The sequence below is a fragment of the Sardina pilchardus genome, chromosome 22 (genome assembly GCF_963854185.1).
Source record: "Sardina pilchardus chromosome 22, fSarPil1.1, whole genome shotgun sequence".
Taxonomy (NCBI): domain Eukaryota; kingdom Metazoa; phylum Chordata; class Actinopteri; order Clupeiformes; family Clupeidae; genus Sardina; species Sardina pilchardus.
Genome location: NC_085015.1, coordinates 30154645 through 30176352, shown reverse-complemented (window position 1 = coordinate 30176352; position 21708 = coordinate 30154645). Strand labels below are relative to the sequence as shown.

The following is a 21708-nucleotide window of genomic DNA, read 5'->3' as shown; positions in this document are numbered from 1 at the left end:
TTTGGTTAATTTTCGTGAATGTTTGTGTCAACCACAGACAATGTGCTAGGTGGCGCTATAGAGTCCTTAAGCCACACCCTAGGCCAAAGCTCTGTCTCTGACTAGCAAAAGCAATAACACACGAGCCCACCAAATTTGGTTAATTTTCGTGAATGTTTGTGTCAACCACAACAGACAATGCGCTAGGTGGCGCTATAGAGTCCTTAAGCCACACCCTAGGCCAAAGCTCTGTCTCTGACTACCGATAGCAATAACACACAAGTCCACCAAATTTGGTTCATTTTCGTGAATGTATGTGTAAACCACAACAGACAACGCACTAGGTGGCGCTATAGAGTCCCTATGCCACACCCTAGGCCAAAGCTCTGTCTCTGAGTAGCCATAGCAATAACACACAAGTCCACCAAATTTGGTTCATTTTCGTGAATGTTTGTGTCAACCACAACAGATAACGTGCTGCTAGGTGGCGCTATAGAGCCCCAAAGCCACACCTTAGGCCAGAGCTCTGTCTCTGACTAGCAGAAGCAATTCCACATGTAGCTGCCAAATTACATCCAATTCACAACCTTTTTTCTGCCTATAACACCAACTTCCTGTTTCTTAATAAAACGCCATAATTCAAACTATCGCCATTTCAATATACTTCAAAAATTCAAAAATCTGGTCGCAATTCCTTTCGGGCAACCCCTTAAGATCATTTTAGTGCTTATATGAAATGATTTCGATAAACCGTCTAGGAGAAGTATTTCAAAATATGTGACGTGCAAAAATCATAATCATAATCATAACTCAAATTCTGCTAAGATTCCGTGTGTTTTGTCAATGTAAAAGTTGTTCAGATTAATACAATACATATGCCCACCAAATTTGGTTCATTTTCGTGCATGTATGTGTCAAACACAACAGAAACCGCGCTAGGTGGCGCTATAGAGTCCCTGAGCCACACCCGTGGCCAGAGCTCTGTCTTTGAGTAGAAGCATCAATTCCAAAGGTAGTTGCCAAATTTCAAGAGTTTTAGAGCATGCCAAGTTGGTGAAAAAGGGCAAAACATGTCCGGTAAGAGGAAAATACTATAATAAGAATAAATATAGCCGCAAGCGGCGATGGCGGGCCCGAGCACCTGCGGTGCGGACCGGTGACATTTCGGCATCTAACAAAGCAACACATAGTTGTTGGTTTGCATGTGCATGAGCAACACACATGCCCACCAAATTTGGTTAATTTTCATCAATGTATGTGTCAACCACAGCAGACAACAAGCTAGGTGGCGCTATAGAGTCCCTAAGCCACACCCCAGGCCAGAGCTCTATCCCTGACAAGCAGTAGCAATAGCACACATGCCCACCAAATGTGGTTCATTTTCGTGAATGTGTCAACCATAATAGACAATGTGCTAGGTGGCGCTATAGAGTCCCTAAGCCACACCCTAGGCCAGAGCTCTATCCCTGACTAGCGGTAGCAATAACACACATGCCCACCAAATAAGCTCACCAAATTTGATTCATTTTCGTGAATGTATATGTCAACCACAACAGGTAACACACTAGGTGGCGTTATAGAGTCCCTAAGCCACACCCTCAGCCAGAGCTCTGTCTCTGAATAGCTATAGCAAAACATATGCCCACCAAATTTGGTTCATTTTCGTGAATGTACGTGTCAACCACAACAGACAATGCGCTAGGTGGCGCTATGGAGTCCCTAAGCCACACCCGAGGCCAGAGCTCTGTCTTTATCTAGCGGCAGCAATAACACTCAAGCCCACCAAATGTGGTTCATTTTTGTGAATGTTTGTGTCAACCACAACAAACAATGCTCTAGGTGGCGCTATAGAGTCCCTAAGTCAGACCTTTGGCCAGAGCTCTGTCTCTGACTAGCAATAGGAATAACACACAAGCCCATCAAATTTGGTTAATTTTCGTGAATGTACGTGTCAACCACAACAGGCAATGTGCTAGGTGGCGCTATAGAGTCCCTAAGCCACACCCGGGGCCAGAGCTCTGTTTTTATCTTGCGGCAGCAATAACACACAAGCCCACCAAATTTGGTTCATTTTTGTGAATGTTTGTGTCAACCACAAAAAACAATGCTCTAGGTGGCGCTATAGAGTCCCTAAGCCACAACTTTGGCCAGAGTTTGTCTCTGACTAGCAATAGGGATAACACACAAGCCCATCAAATCTGGTTAATTTTCGTGAATGTATGTGTCAACCACAACAGGCAATGCGCTAGGTGGCGCTATAGAGTCCCTTAGCCACACCCTAGGCCTACCCTCACACACACACATGGCAAATAAGTTGCAGGATTGTGGTGCCTTCTCTCATCCTCAAGTTGGGTTATCATCTGTTGGCCTTCTTATCACCACCAGAGAGGCATGGGGGATGGGTGAGAGAGTGTGTGGGGGGTCGGTATGCAAATGAGGGGGGGGGGGGCATGGGGCTAAGATAGAAAGAGAGAGAGGGAGGGAGGCAGAGGGGTCAAGGGAGAGGCTGTGTGTGTGCGTAACTCTCTGGAAAGCTTGCGCGTGTGTAATGTGTGTGCGGTTAAATGTGGTTCTGTGTGTGTAACAGGACCAACATGAAGGCGCGGATGAGGAAAGATCGTAACACAGAGCCATCCTCATAAGAAAACCTAAATAACTCACTTTCTGTTAATGTGGTTAAAGTCAAAATTGCAGCATAGGTTAATATGATTATTATTATTCATCAACTCGCTTCATAATATTTTAGCTAAAACTGTGTCCACCACAATCATTAATGCGCTTTTAAAAATCACAAACAACACCAAATTCAAAACTTTGTATATGACTGTCACTACAAACACACTAACTAATACTCCATCAAATTTCATCCAAATTAGTCACTGTTTTCTGCCTATAACACCAACTTTTTGTTTCTTTTATAAGACACCTAGATTCAAACCTTCGCCATTTCGATATACTTTTGAAATTCAAAAATCTGGTCGCAATTCCTCTCGGGCAACCCCTCAAGATCAATTTAGTGCTTAAATGACATGATTTCGATAAACCGTCTAGGAGAAGTGTTTCAAAATACATGATGTGCAAAATTCATAATCATAACCATAACTCAAATTCTTCGAATATTTACTATAGAGTGTAAATGTAAAAATTGTTCAGATTCATACAACACACATGTCCACCAAATTTGGTTCATTTTCGTGCATGTATGTGTCAAACACAACAGAAACCGCGCTAGGTGGCGCTATAGAGTCCCTGAGCCACACCCTAGGCCAAAGCTCTGTCTCTGAGTTTCGATTGCAATTCTACAAATGGCTGCCAAATTACAAGAGTTTTAGAGCATGCCAAGTTGGTGAAAAAAAAAAAACAGGTAAGACGGAAGAAGAAGAAAAATAATAATAATAATAATAATAATAATCTGAGCAAAAACAATAGGGCCTTGCACCTACGGTGCAGCCACTTTCAGTGGCCGCACCTCGGTGCTCGGGCCCTAATAATAATAATAATCTGAGCAAAAACAATAGGGCCTTGCACCTACGGTGCAGCCACTTTCAGTGGCCGCACCTCGGTGCTCGGGCCCTAATAATAATAATAATAATCTGAGCAAAAACAATAGGGCCTTGCACCTACGGTGCAGCCACTTTCAGTGGCCGCACCTCGGTGCTCGGGCCCTAATAATAATCTGAGCAGAAACAATAGGGCCTTGCACCTACGGTGCAGCCACTTTCAGTGGCCGCACCTCGGTGCTCGGGCCCTAATAATCTGAGCAGAAGCAATAGGGCCTTGCACCTACGGTGCAGCCGCTGCTTCAGCGGCCGCACCTCGGTGCTCGGGCCCGAAAAATATAGCCGCAAGCGGCGATGGCGGGCCCGAGCACCTGCGGTGCGGAGACCTGTGAGATTTCGGAATCTAACAAAGCAACATGTGCGTGTTGGTGGGCATGTGCATGAGCAACACACATGCCCACCAAATTTGGTCAATTTTCCTGAATGTATGTGTCAGCCACAACAGACAACACGCTAGGTAACGCTATAAAGTCCCTAAGACAACCTTGGCCAGAGCACTGTCTCTGAATAGCTATAGCAATAACACACATGCCCAGCAAATTTGGTTCATTTTCGTGAATGTTTGAGTCAACCACAACAGATAACGTGCTGCTAGGTGGCGCTATACAGTCCCGAAGCCACACCTTAGGCCAGAGCTTTGCCCCTGACTAGCAGAAGCAATTCCACATGTAGCTGCCAAATTACATTCAATTTATAACCTTTTTTCTGCCTAAAACACCAACTTCCTGTTTCGTAATAAGACGCCATAATTCAAACCTTCGCCATTTCAATATACTTCGAAAATTCAAAAATCTGGTCGCAATTCCTCTTGGGCAACCCCTCAAGATCATTTTAGTGCTGATATGACATGATTTCGATAAACCGTCTAGGAGAAGTGTTTCAAAATACATGATGTGCAAAAATCATAATCATGATCATAACTCAAATTCTTATAAGATTCACTATGTAGTTTAAATGTGAAAGTTGTTCAGATTATCATAACACACGTCCACCAAATTTGGTTCATTTTCGTGCATGCACGTGTCAACCACAACAGACTTCAACTTTCCATCTTTATTGTCCCAAAAGGGCAATTGGTTGTGCAGCAAGACATACACTTAAAGACAACACAAATAACAAAACAGGACAGACCATTAAGTGCAGTGTGCACATAGACATACAAAGCTGTACCTGATAAAAGCAGAATAACATCAAAATAAATTAAGTAGATTATAAATAAACATCAAATGAAGTGATCTATTTGAGATCAGTGTTTAACAGAGATATGGCGCTGGGAACAAATGAAAATCTAAATCTATTGGTTTTTACAGTAGGCAATCTGTATCGTGAACCAGATGGTAAGAGCTGGAATTCAGGGTGGAGGGGGTGAGCGCTGACTGATAAAATAGACTTTGCCTTCCTCAGGGTTGATTTATTATAGAGGTCAGTGAGGCTGCTTTGCCGAGCACCTATGATTTTCCCACTGACCTTCACAATTTTGGAAAGAGAATTTTTTGCTTTCACACTGAGGTTGTTAAACCAGCATGCCATGGAAAAAGACAAGACAGATTCAATGTAGGACCTGTAAAATAATGTCATAATGGTTTTGTCTACGTTGAACTTTGCCAGCTTACGCAAACAAAAGAGACGTTGTTGCCCTTTCTTGTAAATGTGCTCTGTGTTGGTGTTAAAATTAAGCTTGCTATCAATCCAGCTCCCCAGGTACTTGTAAGATTCAACTACCTCCACAGTCTGCCCCTTGATAGTAGTGGTCAGAGAAGGGAGGGAGTTGCACCTGAAATCGATGACCATGTCCTTTGTTTTTGTGACATTCAGATGAAGATGGGAACGGTCACACCAAGCAATGAAGTCATCAATAACAGGACCATGATCAGATTCGCTACTGTGTTGTAGACTGACAATGACTGAATCGTCTGCAAATTTCAAAATGTGTCTATTAGCTTGCTGACTACGGCAGTCATCTGTGTAGAGGATATATAGCAGAGGAGACAGGACACGCCCCTGAGGTGACCCTGTAGAAGATGTCATCTCATCTGAAAGTGTCCCATTCACCCTCACTTGCTGAGTCCTGTTTGTAAGGAAATCCAGGATCCAGCCAACTAAGCCACGGTCCAACTGAAAATTTCTGATAAGATTGTCAACTAAAATGTGAGGTTGGATAGTATTAAAAGCGGATGAGAAATCCACAAATAAAATCTTAGCATGAGTGTTACTGCCCTCAAGGCGCTTAAATAACATATGTAGTAAGGTAAGAGTAGCATCCTCTACCCCTCGCTTGGACCTATAAGCAAACTGTAAAGGGTCCAGGAAACTCTCTGTGCAGTTTAAAATGAACCTTTTCATAAGCTTTTCAAAACATTTCATTACCAAAGAGGTCAGGGCAACTGGCCTAAAATCATTCAAGACCTTAGGATGATTGTGTTTAGCCACTGGGACAGCACGGTAGGTGGCGCTATAGAGTCCCTGAGCCACACCCGAGGCCAGAGCTCTGTCTCTGAGTAGCGACCGTAATTCCAAATGTAGCTGCCAAATTACAAGAGTTTTGGAGCATGCCAAATTGGTGAAAAAAGCCGCACGGGCAAAGAGGAAGAAAGAATAATAATAATCTGAGCAAAAACAATAGGGCCTTGCACCTACGGTGCAGCCGCTGCTACAGCGGCCGCACCTCGGTGCTCGGGCCCTAACTAACAAACACAATGGGTGCCTTCGCAGCTTCGCTGCTTGGCCCCCAATTTGCTATAGCATAGAAAATTGGCAGGTCCGCCACTAGCGCCCTGTGCTTTTCACAGATGAGTGCAGGATCACCCTGAGCACATGTGACATTGTCAGTGAATGTGACACGTGTCAGAGATACTGTAGAACAAAACCAAGACTCTAGCATCTGAGCACAATGACACTGTTGCAGTAGATCTGCATGAGCTTGAGTCCGGTCTGTGGTATCTCCACATTATTGATTAATTCACAAGATTTAATGCAGGGAACCTTTTGACCACAAAGAAAGGATCTGAAATAGTTAAACATTTTATTCATGACTGGATAAGTGTGCATGGCCCATCCCAGAAACTGTTCAGTGATAATGGGCAAGAGTTCAACAATGATGAGGTTTGAGATATGGCAGAAAACTAACATAGAAGTAAAAACAACAGCTGCATACAGCCCATGGAGCAATTGACTGATAGAGCGACACAATCAAACGCTTACTGAGATCATCATAAAAGTGAGGACAAGTAAGGGCTGTGACTGGGACACTGCATTAGACTGGGTGCTTATGGCAAAGAACACCATGCAAAATGTTCACAGTTATGGTCTTCATCAGTTGGTGTTGGAATCCCAACTTGGCCTCAGTGCTGATTGACAAGCCGCCAGCTTTAGAGGGCACCACAAGAAGTGAGTGGGTAGTAGGGCTGAACGATATATTGCATTTGCGATAATATCGCGATATGATGAAGTGCAATTTTCTAACCGCAAAGGCTGCGATTACCCTCTGGTCACGTGTCATGAGAGTGTAAAGTAGCAAATATTTGAAACAGTCTATCAGAGAGTGAACTCGGCAAGCTGCTCGATAGAACCATTGGACCAACATTTCTAAGAGTGCGACTGAAGAATATCTAGGTTGCACCTGCGCCGCTCGGGTGAAAGCATGAATGTCTTCGTCTTTCATTGTAGACTATGCGTGCAAATTCACCAAACGGTAGAGATTCAAACCCCTCTCCTTGGCACTCTCTCTCTCTCTCTCTCTCGTGCACGCTCAATGGACACCCGCCCCTCGAGGCTCGACATGCACATTCAATCCAAATAAAACATTCACAATCGTGAAAGCAATGACGCGTAGAAGACGATTAGCTAAATTATATATAAAATTCGGTTAGCATCATTATTAGCATGCTGCAGACATTTAAAACTCTTGCATTCAAATTGACTGATCATCCAATACAGATGTTTTCCAACTTCAAGACTCAAAAGGGCTTATCCCAAGGAGAAAAAAGTATTTATCTACCTTGAAACAGACGTGGGGAAACTGACCCGTCCAACCAGTAGACTATGATACGATAGCCAACTATGATACTTTGTTTACAATATTTTGAGCCTTCAACCAGACAGCTGAATTAAAAACACAGAGTTGGAATAGTCAGCGCAGTGTGCTGTGCAGTCATGAATATCAGGAATTTCTGTATGCAGAACATATCACGTTCATTAAAGTGAATTATCTGTAAAACTGTGTAATAAGCCACAGATTCATTAATATTTTCCTATTTTTGCAATCTGCACTTTTGTTTGTGTGACTTCTTTACACCAGGCTTCCTTGTACTTCCAGTACTTTATGTTCTGATGTGTAGGCCTACAAGGTTGAAAGTTCAAAATATAGGCCTACTATTGTGATTGAAGTAGCTATAGTAAAAAAAAAAAAATGTAATTCATCAATTCATGCATCACCTGTCATCATAACAGAGGTATGACTTCCAGGAAATAACAGTTTATTTTTAATCTAATATAGCCTATTGCCCATACTATATGATTTACTGCTTGTTTTTGTTGAATAATTTGCAAGACAAACACCTTAAACAATAATGGCATATCACATCGCAATTGCAATATTGGCAAGAAAAATCGCAATTAAATTATTTTCCATAATTGTTCAGCCCTAGTGGGTAGCAAAGCAAAGCACATGTCTGCTTTACATGCAGCAAGAAAAGCATTTGCAGAGGCAGAGTGTTCAGAGAGAAAGAGGAGAGCTCTACGTAAAGAATTATGCAGCCCAGATGAGAGATACAAAATGGGTGACAAAGTGTACTACAAGAGAGTTGACTGCCCAGAATGGAAAGGACCAGGGGCCTCATTTATAAACGATGCGTACGCACAAAAGAATGCGTACGCTTGTTCTACGCAAGCTTTGGTATTTATAAAAATTGAACTTGACGGTAAAATGTGCACACCTCCACGCAAGCTCTGACCCATGCGTACGCAGAAAAAAAGGGAAAAGCAGAAAGTGCGACCTCAGGAGGAAACAGGTACAACGACCCGAAATTGGTTCAATAATCGAAGTTTAACACAAAAATAACATCGCGCAATGACGCGCATCAATGACATAACTGCTTTAATCTAATCCTGTTTAAAATCTAAAACGTGGTTGATTGCTGTTTTGTGCGCCCGTCAAAAATTTCCATCTTGTTTGATGCGAGAAAGTACACAGCAAAGTCTAATTTCCCCGATGGGATCCGTGCTATTGATTGCAATCATATTGCTATAAGAGCACCGAGTGAAAATAAATGTGCCTTTGTTAACAGGAAGCATTTTCATTCCTCAATGTCCAAGTTATATATGTGACACAGACATGTTGCTCACAAATGTTGGCCTGATTCATATTGAGACATACTGTAGCAGCGTTGGGCGCAGACTGAATGCTGGAGCTGTGCGCGATGGTGGCTTCTACTGTAGGTGCGGGCGAATCGTGTTTAAATCCTGTGTGTAAATCCTAAAAGAATTTGTAACAATTTTCCGACCATTTCTAAACATTCAACCCTTTACTCATTCAAGTTATGTTGTAGGTGACAGTGGATATCCGCTGAAACGGTGGCTGCTCACGCCATTTCCCACAAACAGTCATAAAGTTGCGTTTTTTGTCTTTCCCGCTGTTTTTGGCATGTTGTCCACACAGACATCAATATTCATTAAGGGCGTTTCGCTGAATATTTATAAGCAATTATGGGTGTGTCTTGAGGTACACACAGGTGCCGCAAATGTAGAGTACAGCTTGATTTATAAAGGGAAATTGGCGTGGAACGTGCGTGCGCACGGTTTTATAAATCAGAATATTTCTGTGCGCACGCACTTTCTGAGTTTTGAGCGCACGCCATCTTCTGGCGTACATCCTACGCAAAGTTTTAGAAATGAGGCCCTAGGAGTTGTGATCAAGATGGAGCAGTGGTGTTTGTCAGGCACAGAGGAACATGTGTTAGGGTGCACTACCTCAGACCTCAAACAGAGCCAACCATAGGGGTACAGACTGTAGAACAGCCAACAAATGATTGTATAGAGACACGTAATGACACAGAACAGAGAGCTTAAGTTCATCTGAAAACAGTTCTAAATGACAGAGACGGCTACAGTGGGACGTTACAAAGAGCTGAAGTTCTTGGGCGGGCCGGCAAATCTACAGGCAAACTCGTTCATCATCTTCATTGTTTACTTTCCCAAGCACCCTAACACATGTTCCTCCGTGCCTGACAAACACCACTGCTCCATCTTGACCAATCACAACTCCTGTTCCTTTCCATTCTGGGCAGTCAACTCTCTTGTAGTACACTTTGTCACCCATTTTGTATCTCTCATCTGTGCATCGGTATTTATACAAAAGCTGGTACAATTTGCTATTCATTGAGCCAAGAAATGTGACAGGCAATACCGATGCAGTTGATAAAATGGAGAACCTTTAGATAGAATCCACTGTTGATGATGTCACACATGCCACAGATAACAGTGAGGATGTGTTGAATTGGATAACAATGTTCTTTAAATTGTTCAAGATGAAGGACAAAAGGAGCATCAGCACCAGATGGGTATGCACCATTAAAGAAACACCCACTGGACTGGTACCAAAAGCAAGGTTGATAGCTAGAGGTTTTGAAGAACTGCAAAAGGATGACGCTGGATACATCCCCTCTGGGATAGATAAAGGTTGTTTTATAGAATTGAAATTAATTCTCTGGATAATGAGGCAGACTAGGCTAGAGGTCTTGTTTGATAGGGGGCTAGGCCTATTGTATTATATCAAAATCATTGTTCTACCTCATGCCAAAAATAACCCCACCTATGTGAACATTACCAAAAATGAAATCACACTTTGTTTTATCTTCATGTGCAATTCCTGCAAAGACCTCAAATATAAGTTCAACATTAATAAAGTACCCAGCAAGCAAATAACGTTCTGCTAACTTTAAGTAACGTTAGCTTTTGGTTCCCCTATGGTTCGTTTTTCAGCAACCTACTAATAACGTTTAGAGAACGTTATCTCCAGGTTGTCAAAACAAATAACGTTCCCCTAACGTTTTTACTACTAAAAAAACAAATGTTATATTTTGGTTGAATCCCAGCAGTTATAGCCTATGTTTACTGTGCTGTTCACTCAGCCTATCCCACAATTCCCAGTCCAAATTTAAAACAAAATAAACCAAAATCCATCATAATTCTGAACCGAGGACTTTTAATGGCATACGATGCAATAAAAACAGCCAGATTTGAATTTTGAAACAGTGTGTTAGGCTAGCGCCTGCTCTGCTGATGTTTTGATCTGATTAATCGTTTATTATAGGAAAAAGACACCGTAGACAAGAAAGTATTAGACCTAACCGCATTTAAATACTTGGCTGACACATACGAATATTAACGGGCCGTATTCCTCGCAGTTCAGCAAGCAGCTAATGGTAAGTGAAAAAACATACGTGTAGTATATTGTCATTGCCTTAATCATCAGAGACGTTCGCTCTCCCAGGTCACAGATAGCCTGTCGTTGCAGCCGGCGAGTGTACAGCGGAGCCATGCCTGGATGTCACTATAATTCTACATATTTTTTTCCCCTTTACACTTTGTTGCTGGGAGGTTAGGGGAACGTTTATGCAACCAAATATTGTAAAGTTCCCTAAAGGGTAGGAGAACGTTCTGCTAACCAAAATAAATAACCAGAAAAAAACGTTGTATTTTCGTCAAGAAAACTTTCCTGGGGAACCTTGTGGCAACTTTCGCAACTTTCAGGCAACGTTCCCCTAACCAGGAAAAAAACGTTCTAAAAACGTTCTCCTAACCAGAAATTGTTAGCTGGGTAGGCTATTTGAAGACAAAAAAACCTCTCAATCTCCTAATATCACCAGCAGTGTTTCCCACACATAGACAATTTTGTGGCGGTGCGCCACAGATTCAGCACCGGCCGCCACATATTGCGTTCGTTATTTATTTATTTATTCTTATTTTGAAACGCTATTGAAAAACACGCAGCATTCGTAAAGCTGAATTTCCTTCCTCATATATATATATATATATATACACACACACACACACACACACACACACACACACACACACACACACACACACACACACACACACACACACACACACACACACACACACACACACACACACACACACACACACACACACACACACACACACACACACACACACTCACACGCGCGCGCACACAGCCCCTACCCTCCGTGCACAACGCGGCTGTCTGTCTCCATGAAAACCAACGAGATCATCCCTGGAAGCGTGGTCGGTGGTCGCACTGACGCACCTGACGCTGCTCGGGTAGAAGCATAAAGTTCTCCCGCAACTTTAGTAGTCTTTGCGTGCAACTTAATTACCAAACAGTAGAAGTAAACACATTCTCCTTGGCCCGCTCTCGTGCGCACTCAATGGACAGCCGCCCTCCACATGCACATTTAATCCAAATAAAACATTCACAATCGTGGACGCATTGACGCACAGAAGACGACTAGCTAAATTACTGTTACATTCGGTTAGCATCATTAGTAGGCTATGCTGCAGACATTTGATTAAAACTCTTGCATTCAAGTTGACTGACCAACAATGTTTTTCAACTCCAAGGCCTGTCCCAAGGAGAATAAGTATTCGCTTACCTTGAAACTTAAACACATGTGGGGAAACTGAACAGTCCAACCAGTAGAGTATGATAAGCTTAGCCTGCTATGTTTACAATATTTTGAGGCTTCAACCAGACAGCTGAATTTAAGAAGTGGAGTTGTAATATGAATAGTAGGCTATAATCTGCATAAAGTTTGCTGTTATGAATATCAGAAATGTCAGTATAGGTCCATATCATGTAAATAATTACATAATGTGTGTGTGTTTCAAATAAAGACAAGCTTCACATGTTGGTAAAAAAAATAATTTACATTATATGAAAGGAGAGCGATAAAAAGGCGATGCAATGAAAAATAGACATGGGGCGACCCGTCAGACATGGGGCGACCACCACACATTGCCTTCTAATCTGTGGGAAACACTGACCAGTTTTGCCATTTTTTCCATATGTAGGGCCGTATATAATTAATGGGCATGCAGTTCAAATGATATTTCCTGATACTACTTGTTCATATTCTTATAGGCCTAATACTAGGCTACTGTTATCATTGTATTACAGTTGGCATACATCGGCTATTGACAGATCTGCATTAGGGGCTGCATTTTTGTATTAACATCTGTGTTCCCCTTGAGCCTCTGATCCAACATTTCAAATTCTATTTCGTGTAGATTTGACCATGTCAGCCAGAGATGATAACACCTCACTTTGTCTTTTTCATTTTTAACGAGGATCTCGACACGAGTCCCATGGAGATAAACGGAAAGGGCGGGACTTTGGCTCTCTAATAACATGGGCGCCGAAAAGAAAACAGAAAGGTAACGCAGCTGCCATGCACATGCCACGCATCGAATGTAAATCGATTAGTTTATCGTTTACCATTAAATTGAATGGAAGTAGCTGTCGCTCCAGGTCTACAAACCAGGGTGATTAACGGTAACAAAGGCTTCGAAGAGCTTGTTTCAGCGTTGCCAACCTGGATGTCTGCTAGCCACATTTCCATTTACTGTGACGTGTAAGTTACGAAATGTTTAGAACTAGACTATAATAATTACGAACCTGAAAACAACAACAAAAAACATCATCTGTAAGGATCTGATCGTTAACCTGCCGTTGAGGACAGCGCCGACGTTACTGTTTGCTGTCTTGATTTGGCACTTCACCTACTACTCACACACGTTAACCCGAGTTTACAAACAAATTATAAGCGATTTGCAACGACGGTCATACATCTTACCGTTGAAAAGATTGCTGCAGTAGTGTATAAAAAGTATTTTAACAGCTTCGGCCAGAAACGATATCCCAAGACGCAATCGCTTTATTTTAAACCACTTCCGTGCGGTCTCTCACACTTTCAAATGAATGGATTGGTCTTCTTCTTCTTCTTCTTCTGTGATGTTTTTTGGCAGTTTACAAACTAGTGTGTTACCGCCATCTACTGGATTGGGGTGCAATCAAACTGATTTTATATCAGACACAAAATAAAGAAAAAGAAAAAACAACACAAAACAACAAACTAAATCCTATTATCTAATTGTGTCTCTCTGATAAACCGTGTTATAGCATGGGTGATGTTTTCTGACCTGGGTTCACCTAATAAAGTGTTCAGGGAAAAGGGTTTCTTAGCTAAATTCACTTCCCTCTTCAGTTTTTCTCTTTGTCTTTGGTAGCCTATTTTAGACATTTCAAAAGGACATGGTCTACATCCTCTCTGACTCCACAAATCTCACAATTCCCAGATGGATGTTTATTAATAGTTTTTAAGTTGCTGTTTAAACCAGTATGGCCTATCCTCATTCTAGTAAACCAAACCTCCTCCTGTCTGTTTGCATAACTTTATTGCTTGCTATACATGTTTGTATACTATGTAGCCTAAATGTCTTCCTCTCTCCTCCTTATCCCATTCAGCTTGCCACATAATGTTGACCTTGTCCTTAATGAGTACCTTTATCTCAGATTTGCTAAGAGGAATGTTTAACTGGATCTCCTCTTCCTTGGTTGCCTCTTTTGCCAGCTTATCCGCTTTCTCGTTCCCATCAACTCCTTTGTGGGCAGGAACCCACACAAACTGAACTGTTAAACCCAGTTGGTTTATTGCAAAAATTATATATTGTTGACTTCATTCAATAAGTCCTGTCTGCATGTCTATTCTCCATTTTGAATTGATGTGAGGGATGACATAGAGTCTGAACAAATAACTGCTTTAGATGGTTTTACATCTTGAATCCACTGTAGCGCAACAATTAGGCTATCGCTGTCATTTCAGCTGCAGATAAATGATCAGATGTTCTTTTTGAAATAGATATATTATATTGTGGGATGTAAACTGCAATACCTGTTTTGCCCTCTGAATCCTTAGATGCATCTGTATATATTTGCGTTTTGTCATAAAACATACTCTCTAAATATTGCTCTACATTCTGATATACTCCTCCAGATTTAGCTATCTCCCTGGTTTCCATGTTCACTAGGGAAGCAAAACAACCAAGGTGGAGTTGTTACCAGGGGTACAGTTTTGCTACAAGTGATGGTGTCTATTTTCAGTTGATTTGCTAGCTTATTACCATCCCAGCCAAAACTACAAATCGGGGACCTACCATATTCCCAGCACTCTTCAAGAACTTTCTTAGTAGGATGTGATGCATCATGTCCATTCAGATTAGTCCAGTAAGCCATACTCAATTTCAGACGTCTGAGGTTTAAGGGCATTTCTCCTGTTTCAACTTGTAATGCTGGTATGGAAGAGGTTCTAAATGCACCACAACATATCCTGAGGCTTTTAGCCTGTATCCTATTGAGATCATTAAGTACTTTCTTAGAAGCTGAGAGATACACAATACACCCATAGTCTAGAGCTGATTTGATCAGTGCAATATTCTCTTAAGGGACACCCCTGAAGCTCCCCAGTTGTACCCTGACAAACATTTCAAAACATTGATGCCCTTCTTACATTTACAGGCATGCAAACTGGTCAGGGGTGAAAAAGGTGAGACTCTTCTCCGAGCCCCCCCCCAGGAAAGAAAAAGAAAAAAAAACATGGAATCAAATCTTCCAAAGTGTGAGGGACCCGCTTTCTTTCTTTCTTATTATCTCTCTCTTTCGCTGTGCTTACAGTATGTACTTATTACACATTTCTGATGATTTCATAGGCCTAATGGACACTTAAACTATCAGAATAAGGAAAAGTCTGAATATTTGTTGGACCAAACCAGGTAATCAATAATCTTGCTTGAGACACACACTATTTCAAACTAATATTATTATATAAAATAGGGTAGATAGGCTTTAATTTTTCAAATTGTTTTAAAACGTTTTAATATGCAGCCTAGGCTACTACAGATTGTGGTTTTTAGGCTATTGTAACCAATAAAGTTATGTGAACTGTCTTCATATTACATGTTAAATAGGCTAAGGGACAGACTAGGCTACTGATCAGGGTCCTCCTGTAACTGGACAATCAAATGTAAATTTAATTTACGCATGGCTAACGGGTAATGATCCGGGTGTTATTGAAAATTGTTGCAAGTCACACACACAACTCAAACGGTTACGTGCGTTACGTGTGGTCTGAAGCAATCGCAACTTTTTTTGGCTACGTTATGTGGTAAATTTTCATGTACTGTAGGCCTCATGTGTTGCTGGGCAGGAGCAGAAGGATGATGACACACATACACACACACACACATGCACACACATATACACACACACACACACACATGCACACACATACAGTACATACATACACACAAACACACACACACACACACACACACACACAGCTGTGCGGTCATGTCCCGGTCATGAACCAGGCCCATTGTAGCCCCAGGGCTACTGTAGAGTAATTAAATCATTCAAGGGGCAGGCCAAGTGGCCTCATCCACGTATGATATCATTTTTATATTGATTGGAAGACAAGGGTCTCCTATTTACATAATGGGAAGACACTTGGGCAAGATTGGCCAGAAGTAAACAAAGGAGGTGTTGTGGGGACACTTAAAACCCCTCTCCCAAAGGGAGATTCCTCAGAACGTGCGCACCTTCTCCCCAAGGCCTGGGTCGTGGACATCCCGCTGCAGAGGGCATCCATCATTCGTGACTCCTGCTCGGCAACACTTAGGCTCTGCTTGTTCAGAATTGTGCCTTGTAGGACTCTGCGAATAAAGGCCACAAGCGGCTACTTCTCATCTCAGATCATTCTCCGCTGGTTTTTGTTCAGAGTGCTAAGTTAGATCTAAAGTTAAGTTAAAGTCCGTGGTTTTTTCCACGACATAGTTGGAGGTTCCTACCGAGATAAAGTTAGGACAGGGAAGCGTTCTGCCCCGGGAGAAAGGCCTTCCCTGGTGACAAAGGCGCCTTGGTAAGCATATTTGCTTTATTTATAATAACTTGTCATTGGGGTTGGCTAGATCTCGGGACAGGCGTATTCACCTGATCCTCAAAAAGAATTTTAAAAAGGAGAACTCTGGGGTAAGAAGTTGCTGACAAATTTTCATAGTTTTAGATTTTTTTATCTTTTCAAAGTTTTAGGTTTCTTTGTTCTTTTCAAGGTTTTTATATTTTTATCGAATTGATGCGATCTTCGATAACATTCTTATTTTTTCATGGTTTTAGATTTTTTATCTTATTCAAGGTTTTAGGTTTCTTTATTCTTTTCAAGGTTTTTATATTTTTATCGAATTGATGCGATCTTCGATAACACTCTTATTTTTTCATGGTTTTAGATTTTTTATCTTTTCAAGGTTTTAGGTTTCTTTATTCTTTTCAAGGTTTTTATATTTTTATCGAATTGATGCGATCTTCGATAACATTCTTATTTTTTCATGGTTTTAGATTTTTTATCTTTTCAAGGTTTTAGGTTTCTTTATTCTTTTCAAGGTTTTTATATTTTTATCGAATTGATGCGATCTTCGATAACACTCTTATTTTTTCATGGTTTTAGATTTTTTATCTTTTCAAGGTTTTAGGTTTCTTTATTCTTTTCAAGGTTTTTATATTTTTATCGAATTGATGCGATCTTCGATAACACTCTTATTTTTTCATGGTTTTAGATTTTTTATCTTTTCAAGGTTTTAGGTTTCTTTATTCTTTTCAAGGTTTTTATATTTTTATCGAATTGATGCGATCTTCGATAACATTCTTATTTTTTCATGGTTTTAGATTTTTTTATCTTTTCAAGGTTTTAGGTTTCTTTATTCTTTTCAAGGTTTTTATATTTTTATCGAATTGATGCGATCTTCGATAACATTCTTATTTTTTCATGGTTTTAGATTTTTTATCTTTTCAAGGTTTTAGGTTTCTTTATTCTTTTCAAGGTTTTTATATTTTTATCGAATTGATGCGATCTTCGATAACACTCTTATTTTTTCATGGTTTTAGATTTTTTATCTTTTCAAGGTTTTAGGTTTCTTTATTCTTTTCAAGGTTTTTATATTTTTATCGAATTGATGCGATCTTCGATAACACTCTTATTTTTTCATGGTTTTAGATTTTTTATCTTTTCAAGGTTTTAGGTTTCTTTATTCTTTTCAAGGTTTTTATATTTTTATGGAATTGATGCGATCTTCGATAACATTCTTATTTTTTCATGGTTTTAGATTTTTTATCTTTTCAAGGTTTTAGGTTTCTTTATTCTTTTCAAGGTTTTTATATTTTTATCGAATTGATGCGATCTTCGATAACACTCTTATTTTTTCATGGTTTTAGATTTTTTATCTTTTCAAGGTTTTAGGTTTCTTTATTCTTTTCAAGGTTTTTATATTTTTATCGAATTGATGCGATCTTCGATAACATTCTTATTTTTTCATGGTTTTAGATTTTTTATCTTTTCAAGGTTTTAGGTTTTTTTATTCTTTTCAAGGTTTTTATATTTTTATCGAATTGATGCGATCTTCGATAACATTCTTATTTTTTCATGGTTTTAGATTTTTTATCTTTTCAAGGTTTTAGGTTTCTTTATTCTTTTCAAGGTTTTTATATTTTTGTCGAATTGATGCGATCTTCGGTAACATTTATTTTTATAGTTTTGTAATTTTGTCGAATGATAAGTGAGATCTTCGATAGGTAAGGTTTTTTATTTCAGAGTTTTTGTAAGGGAATGTTTTTCAGAGTTTTGTAATACGTCGAATGATGAGTGAGATCTTCGATAGGCAATGTTTTTTCAGAGTTTTGTAATACATCGAATGATGAGTGAGATCTTCGATAGGGAATGATTTTTCAGATTTTTTGCAATACATCGAATGATGAGTGAGATCTTCGATAGGGAATGTCGTTTTATAAATATATATTTTACCAAATTGATACAGTCTCCAGAGCAGACTAAATTTGATCAAATTGATGCAATCTTTGATAGGTAGGAGTGTAGTATATAAGAGTGTAGGCCTCTTTTTAGATCAGGGACTGTTGGTGGATTGGCCGTGGACTTTTGGGATGGAGTATCTTTAGGCCTGGGGATGCTTTGTCCTGGGGGTTTGCGGCTAATTTGTCAATAGTTTTTGGAGTTATACATAAATCCAGTTAATAAGAATAAACAGATGAGTATAAGACAAATAGATAAAATGAAATGTTCCATGTTAAAATGAATAGAGTGTGACCCTATAATTCCTGTGAAAATTAGTGCGGCACAGATCAAAATTGTGGTCAAAAAAAGATAAGAATGAGTGAGATGCCTGATTGTTGTACTGTATGATTGAGGAAAATGAGCAATGAGAACTGATAAAAAAGGATTGAGCGTTGCTGCTGTGGCAAAGAATGAATGTGAGAGAATGTATGAAGATGTATGGAATTATGAAATGGGAGTAATTGTAACAGACCTGAGGTCCACATGTTTGTAGAGGAGGGACTTAAAAGATACTTTCTTTTTACCCCTCTTATACAAATAATGAATGATGTACAATCCAGACGGCTACGCCGACGAGGAAACTTAGAGGGAAATTATAGAATTTATTCAGGGTTATTGCAAAGCACGGAGAATTAGCATGGAAGAGTTGCAGGAGAACTTTGAGTAACTCCCAATCCCTCACACGGCAGAGACACAAACACTGCCCCAGACTCAATGAACAGAATACTTCGGTGATTTAGTGTCTAACTCTGCAGCGCCTAATGGTGGGGCCCCTTCCAGACTTAGGACAACTCAATGAAGGGAGAGAAGAGTCTAACTTTAACTTTGACTTGATCGGTGACTTTTCTGACTATGAAGATATGAATGAAGGTTTGATCTTAAAAAATAACAGAGGAACAAGAACAAGGGAATTCATGAAACTTTCCAGACATTCAGAACTCAGAGATCACAATTTTGAAGAAGAAAAGTATCAGTTTATAGTAACAAATCAATCTGAACGTCTTGAAATAGAAACTAAGTACATCATAGTAAACCCAAGGGCCGACCTTACTGTCGGAGCCAAGACCTGAATCGTTAGTAAGCTAGTGGAATTAGTTACATGGGCCTGAACATTAAAACAATGATACTAACAAAATCCAATTGAAGTGTAATAATTAGAGGTTATAGTCATATAGACATACAGTATGTGTATGGTCACTGTACTCATGTGGCTGTGAGCACAATGGTCCTTTCTACTCCTTGTATGTGCAGGAATCCAATAATGCATTGACGCTTCTTGAGTGTAGAATGCGGTCTGTGCGCCTCCAGTCTGGAAGATAATTGTCGTGGCATGTTTTCTGTCATGATATTCCTAATATCCCTGCCTCAGGCAGAATACCCTTGACTTTCGAAGGGGTTGCACAACTTTATGAAAGGGTCGTGGCATGGAGAGAGCAAAAAACAGACAGAGCAAGTTGGTGCACAGCATTGAATATATAGAAGGCATAAACATAATATATGGAAATGTAATGTTAATCACCTCGATTGAATAAGTTTTGATTTGTAGTTCCAACATTTCTGTCACATGTATGTACTATATATGTGTATGCATATTTTGACCCGTTTTATACCATTAACATGAAATAATCTTGCCTCTTTATCCTGTTGATGTGGTATATGAAAACCGGCACTGGGGGCCAGGCCGTGAAGGGTTTTGGCTCATGTACTGTTAGTGTTGTTGGTATCTATGAGTGGTTATGCACAAATAAAGATAAGATAAAAGACAAAAAAAGTTAGTGAACAATAAGGCTTTGTTGGGAGCGCATGCGGCGGCCAGTGTGAGACAGCTGTGTGGTTGGGTTCAACTTAGGGCTCCCAGACACATTCATCAAATGGAGTTGGGGCCAACTCTTAGAGGGGCTTACAGATAATTTAATCACTTGGATGGTGCACAGACATACATTGTGCATGCATAGGAGTCAGTGGACTTACTGTAGATGCCACTGCAGCGGCAATTGGTTATGAGCCAAACCATTCATAAAAAATAAAAATAAAATACAATAAAATAAAATAATAAAGCAAATAAATAATAATAAAATTCATGATCATAAGCCAATGGGCTTTAGGTACCACTGGACAGGCAGTTGGTTGACGGGCCAGACCATTTAATAACAACTAAGGAAGACAGATGGGCACACAATGATATTAATAATGACAGGAAAAACCCTAATTATCACAAAACTACCGAGTGGAAGATCTCACCTTATAGTGGAAGACGCAGAGGCAGGAACTAGTTTTAGCGCAATAGTGGAATATTATCACTTAATGCAATATATAGTAATGGAAGTTATAAGGGCATAAAACACAAACACTGCAATAACAAGTATTTTTGTTTTACAACGTATGTGAACACCCACAAAGGGGGCATAACTAATACATCTCAAGTTTCTGTGCAGGACCCTGATGATAATCCACAGAAGCCAACAACCCCAGCCAGAGGTTCGAGCGAGCAGTAAAAGGACAAATATAGACAAGCAGTGGCCCACTTTGTGAATCAGCACAGACAAACTGAAGAAAAAAGAGCAAACAAGATCAGGGCACTCAGCGAAAGCTTGTGCATGTTCAAATGCAGGATGCAAAGAGTGCTAAGAAAACAGCCACTAGAGTATGAAGGCAACCTTCATGAATATGTAGCAGATTCATTAGCTTTCTCCAAATTAAGAGCAGACTTAGCTAGTGAACCACTGACAGAAGGAGCAGTTTACTTTGTGGATGGGTCTGGCCATAATTATGATAATAAAACTCATGCAGGGTTTAGTGTTATTAAAATGACAAATTTCAATACTCTAGTCAGAATTATGTGTGAGCCCTGCACCCAGCCATGCTCAGCCCAATTGGCAGAATTAAAAGCACTGACTGCGGCATGCTCCCTCACGGAAGGACAGGATGTAACCATTTATACAGATAGCTCGTACTCTCATAATGTGTGTCACATCCACAGTGCTCAATGGAAGCAGAGGGGATTCAAGTGTTCGAATGGCTCCCCTATACAACATCTTGATTAAATCAAATTACTGCTAGCAGCTATGATGCGACATACACGGCTAGGTATATGCAAATGCAAAGCTCACAGCAAAGGTCAGGATCATGTCTCACTAGGTAATGCCAAGGCAGACAAAGTTACCAAGTAGGCCGCTCTCAAGGCCAGAGAGATTAACAGGGCCCCTTGTGAAAGTGGACAGCATGTCACGCTA

At 40.3% G+C, this 21708-nt stretch overlaps 1 protein-coding gene across 2 annotated transcripts in view; it reads right to left on the bottom strand.

The window, feature by feature from the left end:
• bub3 (BUB3 mitotic checkpoint protein) overlaps positions 1-13534 on the bottom strand; it is a 67853-nt gene extending 54319 nt beyond the window's left edge. For both annotated transcript variants that reach the window (XM_062525598.1, XM_062525599.1), the window contains exon 1: positions 13376-13534. The gene's annotated coding sequence lies outside the window, so the exon portion shown is untranslated. The remainder of the gene's footprint in view (positions 1-13375) is intronic.
• Between the last annotated feature and the right edge of the window lie 8174 nt (positions 13535-21708).